This window comes from Schistocerca gregaria, chromosome 1 (assembly GCF_023897955.1).
Source record: "Schistocerca gregaria isolate iqSchGreg1 chromosome 1, iqSchGreg1.2, whole genome shotgun sequence".
Lineage (NCBI taxonomy): Eukaryota > Metazoa > Arthropoda > Insecta > Orthoptera > Acrididae > Schistocerca > Schistocerca gregaria.
In genome coordinates, this window is record NC_064920.1 from 134,601,286 (window position 1) to 134,611,325 (window position 10,040).

At 40.8% G+C, this 10,040-nt stretch overlaps 1 non-coding gene across 1 annotated transcript; it reads right to left on the minus strand.

Annotated features, from left to right (window-relative positions):
• Positions 1-9,565: 9,565 nt before the first annotated feature.
• Positions 9,566-9,640, minus strand: Trnat-ugu (transfer RNA threonine (anticodon UGU)). Its single transcript has one exon. It is a non-coding gene; the product is annotated as a tRNA-Thr (tRNA).
• Positions 9,641-10,040: the final 400 nt, after the last annotated feature.

Here is a 10,040-nt window from a genome sequence, read left to right on the forward strand (position 1 = left end):
CCGCCCCTATGTGTCGGGATTTCCTACTGTTTGTTTTCGTTCTTGCCAAATCCTAGATCGGTGAAAAAATTCCACAGAACCAGCCTCATCTAGAAAGTTAGGAGTATTATGGGCAGGGTCTTACAACTATCTCGGGATTCTGGCGATCTAGCGTGTCAACTGGGTAAAAAATAACATAGTGTCCATCAGGACAGCATCTAGCAACTCTCTAAATCAGTCACATGACGAATACATGTTTGTATAAGTGCCAGAGGTGGGTCAACGCGATAGTGACTTGCTCAATTTACGAAGTTCTTTGTCTTGAATAAATAACCCACTGTAATCATTTGTTTGTTCGGAGACGTAATCACATCTACGGATCTTCGACCCATTAGGATAATCGGTTTGTGTTTCGAGTCGTTTTCTTTTCTTAGGGCGTATAACACATTCACAATATGTATCATCCGTTTTTGAGTGCCAAATGGAAATGCGAACTCATTAATTGTGCTTTATATCTTTGCGGTATCGATTACGTATCAGTACAAAAGAAATAGCATACATGTAAACACTTTGAAAAGTTATTTTCATGTTTCTTACATACCACACGTTTGTTTTTGAAATGTCTAGTCTGTCACGTATGAGGGGAGAAAATCAATCACGTCCTATTTCTAAAAGGAGAGCGCTAGATGACATACTGACGCTTTCTTAAATGAGAAAACTACCCTATATGCAATGCATGTAGTATACCAATTTCATCATGCTACGTTTCAAGTATTTGTATTATATAGTTTCACATTGCGGCACCTTTCAGACCGCCAAGAGTGTCAGCCTGCAGTTTATTGATTTGCTGCATGTGAAGTGCGTTTTGGTATTTTTCAAGTTGACTTCTTTCTGTCTGCAGTATTAGGGAGTGAACACAGAGTACCTAAGTCTTCCAGTAATCATTCTTATATACAAACAGAACCTGAAGTCCACCAAGAAAGGCCGGGCGGGATGACCGAGTGGTTCTAGGCCTACAGTCTGGAACCGAGCGACCGCTACGGTCACAGGTTCGAATCCCGCCTCGGGCACGGTTATGTATGATGTCCTTAGGTTAGTTAGGTTTAAGTAGTTCTACGTTCTGGGAGATTGATGACCTCAGAAGTTAAGTCCCATAGTGAGTTAACAATGCCAGTAACATAGAACCGAGACAGAACGGAGCAGTACTGAATGTAAGCGTAGGAGCGAAGACTCAAACGTGCATTACTGTTGACAACGGCGAGAACCGTGAGTGAATGGAACAAGGCACACTAGACATGTCGTCGACATTTGCCCTGTTGGACAGATATGTTCTGTGCAATACAAATACACAGCTAAACTGGGGTGAGACGTAAAAATAAATTATTGTCCCACGAGGACTAATAACAGTAGGCCTGCTGTTGTGGCTCTATAAGAATATTAGACAGTATGAATGTATAATTCGACCTAAGCTCGACTGTAGAATCGAAACCAAGTGAAAAGTAAAGAATCCTTAATTTTACCAGATGCCAAACAAATAAATACTCGTCTGACTTACTTGGCCTCTCTTCACTGATACTTATTAACTGAAACAGAAAGCAATTACAGTGTGAAAGGTAACCGGCCAGCAGCTGTTTTATACTTAACTCGCTGCCTCAAACCTTTAAGCACTTACTACGTGTGACGACTGACACTGACGTAAGCAACATCACTTACTCTCCACTTAAGTGTCTTATCTCCTTTTATCTCTGGAGGCTCCTGCTGAGAGATTCCAATGACAATGGTAAGAAGCGGATATATACCGTCATCAACGCAAGTAGTGTACAGTTTAGAGTATTTTTCACCAGTGATTACAGTGATAACGAATGGACAGATTAGAAGATCAAGACGTAACAAATCATACCACTTTTAAAAATATATACCTGGTAATGGGCAGCTGCCTCCAACTCTGTCCAGCTATCAGCTAGACGCCATTATTTTAGTAAAATTACAGCGCCAGTTGCATTTTTCCTTTAATTTTAAAAACCACAACCACTTTAATTCATTGTTCTCTCAGGCCATCTAACATGCAATGGCTCTGGGCGGCGAAACTGGTCGTGGATTTGTAAAACAAAAAGAAAAGTTCAACTGGTGTTGGAAATACAAAACCAATGCTACAGTTGCGGGTTCTGCACCAACATGCTCTATGTGATGGACAAGAAAATAAACTTAGTAATGTCTCACGCTATCATTAACCTTAGTTGCTACAACGCAACAGGCAGCACACTAACAAGCTTGAGTATTGTATGAAAACGGAGAAGGAACTAACGAGTTGATTTTCGGGACTGCTGAGAGGCGACTTCTGATTTGTTTAACGTACCCCTAAGATGCTACTAATTCTATCCTTGGTGATCTACAGATAATGAAAAGTTCCCCATAAGATCATGCGAATCAAGTGGAAACAGTGCTATGCAAATTATAAAAGCTTACTCAAGATAATTACTAGGAATGGCCCTATTATTTGTAAGCATGACAGTATGGTTATCACACCTCACACTGGCATATTAAGAATGGGATCCATCCAACTATCAAAGGAACCTAATGCTCACGAGAACAATCAGGGTTATTGCCAAAAGACATCGAAAACTTTTCACCAACTGAATCAAGAATATTAACAGTTAATAAGCTTCAGCAACGGTGAGTGTGTCTGTGAAACAACTGATATAATGAAACACTGATGCATTACCCTCATCTCAGTGGATGCGAAGGATGCCCACGCTTACCAGTCAAAAGATGAGGGCAGAATGGCTGCAGTAGTGGCTGACAATTCTAAGTTAAGCACGGCCTCTATGTTCTGCTCTAAGTTGGAGACGTATCGCCTACAGCTTTCTGCAGTCACCAATAACAAGGTTTTTCTATGTCGCCCTGGGGAAAATTGTTCTCTGCAATGTCCCTTAGTTGCCCAGCTCTGGCTTTCGGCACGAAATATCTTTATGGCTAGTGGTTTTCTCCAAATAAATCTTTCCATTCGCCATTCAGCTAAACCTCCAAGGCTGCCAAAATTAGAATACTGCTTAACCATAGCAAGAGAAACACAAATATAGGAATATTTAGAAATGGAATCATTGGCAGTAGTACCATTTTTTGCAGAGTTCATGTTGTATTAAACATCTGACTCCACTTACTATTCAGATCTGCATATTACGGTAAAATACAAGTTACAGGGCAATTTGCGAATAAACTTCCACATCGTATTATAAAGCACATACAGGGAGAATGACATATTTATCAGTAAGATATTGTAAAGAGAAGTTAACAAGTTTGGAGGTAAGTGATCAAAAATGTACCTCAAGCCCTAGAATGACATATCAAAAAGGTTCAGAATTCGGAAGGTATAATTGGACAGTTAACCAGGCATGAAACACATACGAAATGGGTGTCTTAAATTTTGTGGGTGAAATTAGTAAAATTTTGTTCGGGACATTAAATGAGCAGGATGCCATCTGTTTCAAATCAAACATTGATTTAACTGAAAAAGAACGGAGGCAACTGCTCAAATTGACCAAGAAGCAAGTAACAGAAGAAAAAGCAACTCTGACACGTTTTTAATTATACAGTAGCTAGCCTTGCAAGTAACGAAGAAATTTGTAAAACCATGGAAAAGCCACATAGGTACATGAATGAATGTGCTGACAGTACTGATGAATAGATACATCACACAGGTGTGGTCACTACTGTTAATGAATAATTAATAGAGTTGGTGTCAATTTACACTGAGTTAAACAGGAAACATGAGCTAATTTTTGTCATAGTAAATGCTCAGAAAGGAGTACTGGAACCACATTTAATTTATCCAGTGACAATAGTTAGGTTCTTGCATTTGATTTGGAATGGTATTAAAGACAAGAAGTTCCCAATTGCTCTCACAGAGTAGTGCAGGTACCAGTTATTACACATAATTGATATTGATGCTTTCGGGTCTGGGTCATATACTAAGTTATGTACTGAATGTGCCATTAGTAGAAAAATAACTGTTTACTATGTACAAAGAGTTATACCTACCTTGTGAAGTTGACGAATGGAAGGTTTATTCAGGTACAAACAGTCAGGAAAAGATTATTTGTTATTTGATCAATGCAAGCTACACTATGCGAAACTGAGTAACGAAGAACTTTTGTCTAAAGAAATAAACGGCGTTCGCAAAACTTGTAAACAAAAGTTTGAATTTGTGTTCTCTTTCACATTTGTTATTCTAACGATGATGTGTATTGTGCTATATTGATACGCTTATATGTAAGTTATGTGAAGAAAACTAAACAAATAAATACGTAATTCAAGTAAAAATGAGAGAAAAACATTTTATCTGTATAATAGGGAAAAGGTCATTGGTACTTGTTTTAAATTCATGTTCTATGTAATATACTATTTCAAGAAAATGAACCAGCGTTTTACAGTGATGCCTCTGTGCGTATGTATCTACGTGTATATAAGTGCAGTGAAAGATGGAATAATGTTTTATGTCGATATTTACATGTCTGCAAAACAGAAGTGAAATACTAACTTTACAAAGGGTAAAATCTAAAGTGAACTAGACTCTTTAGCTAATACTGTCTATAATGTCATTTCTAGATCTAAGATGTTTTAACTAAAACAGAGGCCAGATTACAAATTTGTTGCCAAATAAGCCATCATTTGACCATCTGAAAAACTCTAGACTCCCGTATGGACGACATAGTGATTAGCATCCATGACGTAGAGAAACAACAGTAGAATTTTTAGCAAATAAATCACCAGGTCCAAATGGCATCGTCATTCAGTTTTATAAACGGTGCTCTACGGCATTGGCCCCTTAATTAGCCTGCATTTATCGTGAATCTCACAAAGCCCCGTGCGACTGTGAAAAAACGTAGGTGACACCAGTACATAAGAAAGGTACAAAAACAAAATGGTTCCACAAAATTACGGACCAATACCCCTAACTTCGGTTTGTTGAAGAATCCTCGAACTTATTATCAGTTCGAATATACCAAACTTTCTTGAGACCGAGATGCTTATGCCCACAAGTCAGCATGGTTTTAGAAAGCATCGCTAGTATGAAACTCGACCTCCATTTTTCTCACATGATATAATGCGAACTATGGATGAAGCGCAACAAGCACATTCCATATTGATAGATTTCCAAAAACATTTGACATGGTGTCCTGTTGTAGGCTATTAATGAAGGTATGAGCATATGAAACAAGTTTACAGATATAGGAGTGGCTCAAAGACTTCTTAAGTAATAGAACCCAGTAGGTTGTCCTCGGCGGCGAGTATTCATCACAGACATGGGGTATCATGGCTCTGGGCACTAAGGGACATAACATCTGAGGTCACCAGTCCCCTAGAACTTAGAACTACTTAAACCTAACCAACCTAAGGACATCACACACATCCATGCCCGAGGCAGGATACGAACCTGCAACGGTAGCGGTCGCGCGTTTCCAGACTGTAGCGCCTAGAACCGCTCGGCCACTCCGGCCGGCTATCATCAGGAGTGCCCCAAGGATTGTTATGTATATCCACAAATGATCTGGCGGACAGGGTGAGTAGCAATTTCCAGTTATTTGCTGATGATGCTGTGGTGTACGGTTAGATGTCAAAGTTGAGTGACTGCAGGAAGATACAAGAAGACTTTGACAAAATTTCTAGTTGGTGTGATGAATGGCAGCTAGTTCTAAATGTGGTAACATGTAAGTTACTGCGGATCAGTAGGAAGAGTAAACCTGTTATGCCTCGATACAATATTGCTCGTATCCTGGTTGAAGCAGTGACGTCATTTACATACCTGGGCGTAACGTTGCAAAGTGATATGAAATTGAACGAAAAAATGATAACTATGGTAGGGAAGGAGAGGCGCTGATGACACGCTGTTTAGCGCCCGTAAACCTCAAACACACACACACAGGGAAGGAGAACGGTTAACTTCGGTTTATTGAGAGAATTTTAGGAGACTGGTTTACCTGTAAAGGAGACCGCATATAGGACGCTGATGCGACCTGTTCTTCAGTTCTGCTCGAGTGTTTGGCGCCCGTACCATGTCGGATTGAAGCAGGAGACTGAACCATTTCAGAGACGGGCTGCCCGATTTGTTACCATGCAGCACCTATTTTTGACCTATTTTGTGTCTGTATCGATATTTCTGTGTCAGCCTGTAGTATTGCTTACGTATAATATTGTATGTGTCATGGAAATTTGTTGTTTAAACTATGCTAGTTAATTTAAATAACTACTGAAATGATTGTTATGTGATGTACTATAAATGACCTGTCCATAATTAGGGAACGTGGGGTACAGTGTGAAAGACGTAGGGAGACACCGCAGCTACAGAACTAGCCTGGGGGAGCCGAAAAAGTGTTGTTGGCGCGCAAGTGGCAACTCGTCCTTTGTGATGGGGAAGGAGTCTGGGCTGCGCAGTGCTGTGGTTAATACCTAGCTAGCAGCAGCGAATCATAGTGGCTCATAGTCCTAGAGTCTTGAGGCCAGAAGAGCTTAAGTATTTATGGGCCTCAGATGCTGAATTTGGTGATACCATTATCATGGCATGGTATATTGGCCCTGTAAAAATATTATTTTGACGCCAAGAAGATCAGTAATAGGGTGAGGCCAACAGTACAGCCATGGCTGCATCGCCGCCAGTTAATAGCACTGGAAATTGCGCCACCATTGCCTCCAGGCTTCCACTAAATTGTTTTGTATTTGGCTCTCTGTAAATGAAACAGGTATTTGTGAAAATTACTTGTTTTTAATAATAATCGTGGTGTTACTAAAAAACTCTATCTCACACCAGTGATTATCCCAAATCACAAACCTGTACAGGGTTCCTGTCCTAATGAATTTAATTCTGAGTGTCCTAATTTATTACAAGGAAGTGGTTGAACTTGAATTGAACGTTGTGTTGTCATTTGCACAGCCAATTATAATCTTGAGTACGTGAAAAGACCGCTTATGAAAGCACATTTGTTATTTACATAGTAATAACTTGTTGTGCTTCACTTAACTGATAATTGAAGATAAGAATACTTACCTTGTTTTATGCATAACATACTGGTGTAGTTCTATTAATGAGCATCGTTCTTCAGACCATGAAAGTTTAAGGGTCCTCATGTACCAGCCTAGTTATTTAATGAAGCAATGAAAACGCTCCTTCACAAACAGTGTAGTTAGATTTGCATTCTGTTTAGATACTGCAAACCGAGTTTTAGAAAGAACTGTTTACTGTGTCATCTGTTCAAATTGAGTTGTTTGTAGCTCGTTGTCACGCAGTCGTGTTCTCGCATCCCGAGCACTTATTCCTGGGTTCGACTCCCGGCTGCGTCAGGGATTTTCACCTGCCTCGAGATGAGTGGGTGTTTGCGTTGTCCTCAATATTTCATCATCAATCATGACACTGGCGAGATTGGACTGTGATAACTGCTCAGTTGAGCGCCCCACAAATCGAACATCATCATGATCTAATGCAAGGTGGTAAATGCACATTCATAGAGACTCTGTATTAGGCAATGAATTTATAGATTATGATCATTAGTAGACCCTCTGAACTACATTCAGAATCATTTCAAGCTTTTCCCTGTTCGGTACTGCTACTAGTTTCAAGTGTGTCGGCATTTGGTTTTATAAACTGTTGCAGTTAGTTCATTGAAGATACGTGTTGGTGACAGGCATATGTTGCTGTTTACTATGTCTTTGGCCATTTGTTTATTTGACTTACTAGTTAGTACCACATTTATCTGGAATGTTAGGTTAGGTTACTGTGTTGTAATGTGAACAGATATAAGGAAAGAGTTTAGCGCGTGTGTCAAGGAAGATTAGGTTGGCCTTAGTACTGCCTTCTACGAGTTGCAATACACATTAATGCCTAATTAGTCTGTCGACCTGTTTTAATATGTAATATTACAACTTGCTTTTGTGCTGGGAGAACGCCTGTTCTTGACCCACTGTTTACTATTGTTTATACTCCGCTGGAGTATTTCGGAAACGAATCCCAGTTTTGTTGCTCTATCTCCATTAAGTTATCTCAGGTTCAACTTTCTAAAAAATTCCTCGCAGATGTATAACGTTGGCATCGACTGCCGTTTATGGGGGTCCATGGTACCGTTACAACCGGTAGGTTCGAACAACGCGTAAGTGTTATGCATATGCGAGTTAAGCACTACTGATAAAATTTAGAGAACCAGCATTTGAATCTGACTGCCAAAAGATTCTACCGCTACCAACATGCATTGCACGTAACGACCACGAAGATAAAATACAAGAAAATTAGGGCTCATTTGGAGAGATATACGTAATTGTTTTTCCCATCCTCTATTGGAGAGCAGACCAGGAAAGGAAACGACCAGTAGTGCTACAAGATACGCTCCGCCACGCACCATACGGGGACTTGTGGATGCAGGTTTAGATGTAATTGTCAATAATTTATTTCTATTGAGGGAGAATGTCATATTTTGAAAACGCAATGATTTGTCTGTTGTTACGCTTAGTTCTGTTGAGAGCCATCAAGGGTATTCCAAGATAAGAACTCAGAGAGTCGGTAAATGTGGTACCATCGAGGCTACAGGACCTAAGTATTAACACTAGAGCACTGCAGATTGCAGACGCTCTGGGCAGCTGTCCCAGAAGAGATGTTTCATTTCGTAGAATTAAATGGTAATTCGTCTTATTGCCTAGACGCTGTTGTAAGGTGTCACAGTAGAAGATGGCCATGAAAAGGCACATCTTAGCGGAGGCAGCAAGCTTGATGCTTACTGCTGAGAACTACTTTCTGATGAACGTTGTTGCTACCAAACTTCGAGTTTGTTAATGTAAAATCCAGAAGTATCCCAACCAACCGAGTAGGACGAGGGGAGGAGTGTAAATATGGTTGAGCAGACATGTCCTGGAGGTGAGGAGCGACTCGTCAGATTGGCTGAATATTGTAAACTTATAGGGGATTCGTGGGCCCACTATAGGATGGGAGAAATGGTGTGCCGCCTCATTCATTTAAAACTCATGTTTTTATATTCAGTGGGGTTCTCAGTGAGATAGTTATGGCGCAGACTCCGTGTCGCTCGTGGCAAACTTAGTGAGCTCTGACATGTCTGTTTTTCTTAGTGCTATTCACAGGTTCGTGCTTAACATACTGCTACTGTTGGCTACTTCTGTTAGCAGCAGTCTCCGTGGATTCAGGCAATGACTTCTGTTGTGCAACCAGCTGCTTTATATGTCTTTCCTAATGTTTATAACTAGCCTTCAGTATAGTAGTTAGTGTAATCGCCAGTAAAACGTGTTAATCAGACCCCTTAATTCCATGGGTGTCGTGCTGCAAGAATCCTATCGATCCCAAAATCTGAGTTTGTCATAGGTGCCCTGTGACAGTGTTTGCAGCTCATGCAAGTCATCGACCTGCCTTCACGGAGAATTTACCTTTCTCCATTTGCTTCTCATCGCTCGGAAATTGCGAACTGACCTCAAAGTTCCTGTCTTTCCTCTATCCCGTGTTAGGAGACGATATGTGGTTGAAATGATAACTAAATCAAGACGCTACGTTGCCGACAGGCGTTGATATACATCAACGGGGACAGATGAAAATATGTGCCCCGACCGGGACTCAAACCCGGGATCTCCTGCTTACATGGCAGACGCTCTGTCCATCTGAGCCACCGAGGGCACAGAGGATAGTGCGACTGCACGGACTTATCCCTTCCGCTTTCCCCGTGAGGCCCACATTCCCAGCTTAATGTCCACACACTACATTCGTAGTACCCCTGCCCATTACACTCATTACTCGCGGCAGACAATCTTACCGAGTCGCGTAAGAGTTCGGGCAATATGTGTACATCTGCACAGAACAAGAAGGTCAATGGCCAGTCAGCCTTAACTATATGAAGATGGTATCTGTTCTTACGGACATGTCCGAAAGGACAGATAATCTTCATATAGCCTACGATATGTGGTGTGTTATTCCGAGGACAAGTGATGGTCACAGCGATTGTTTGAGGCGAGGCTCCTCAATCTTGCCTTCGAACGATCTATACCCTCGAACGTGATGGTTTCTGCATTACTGACAT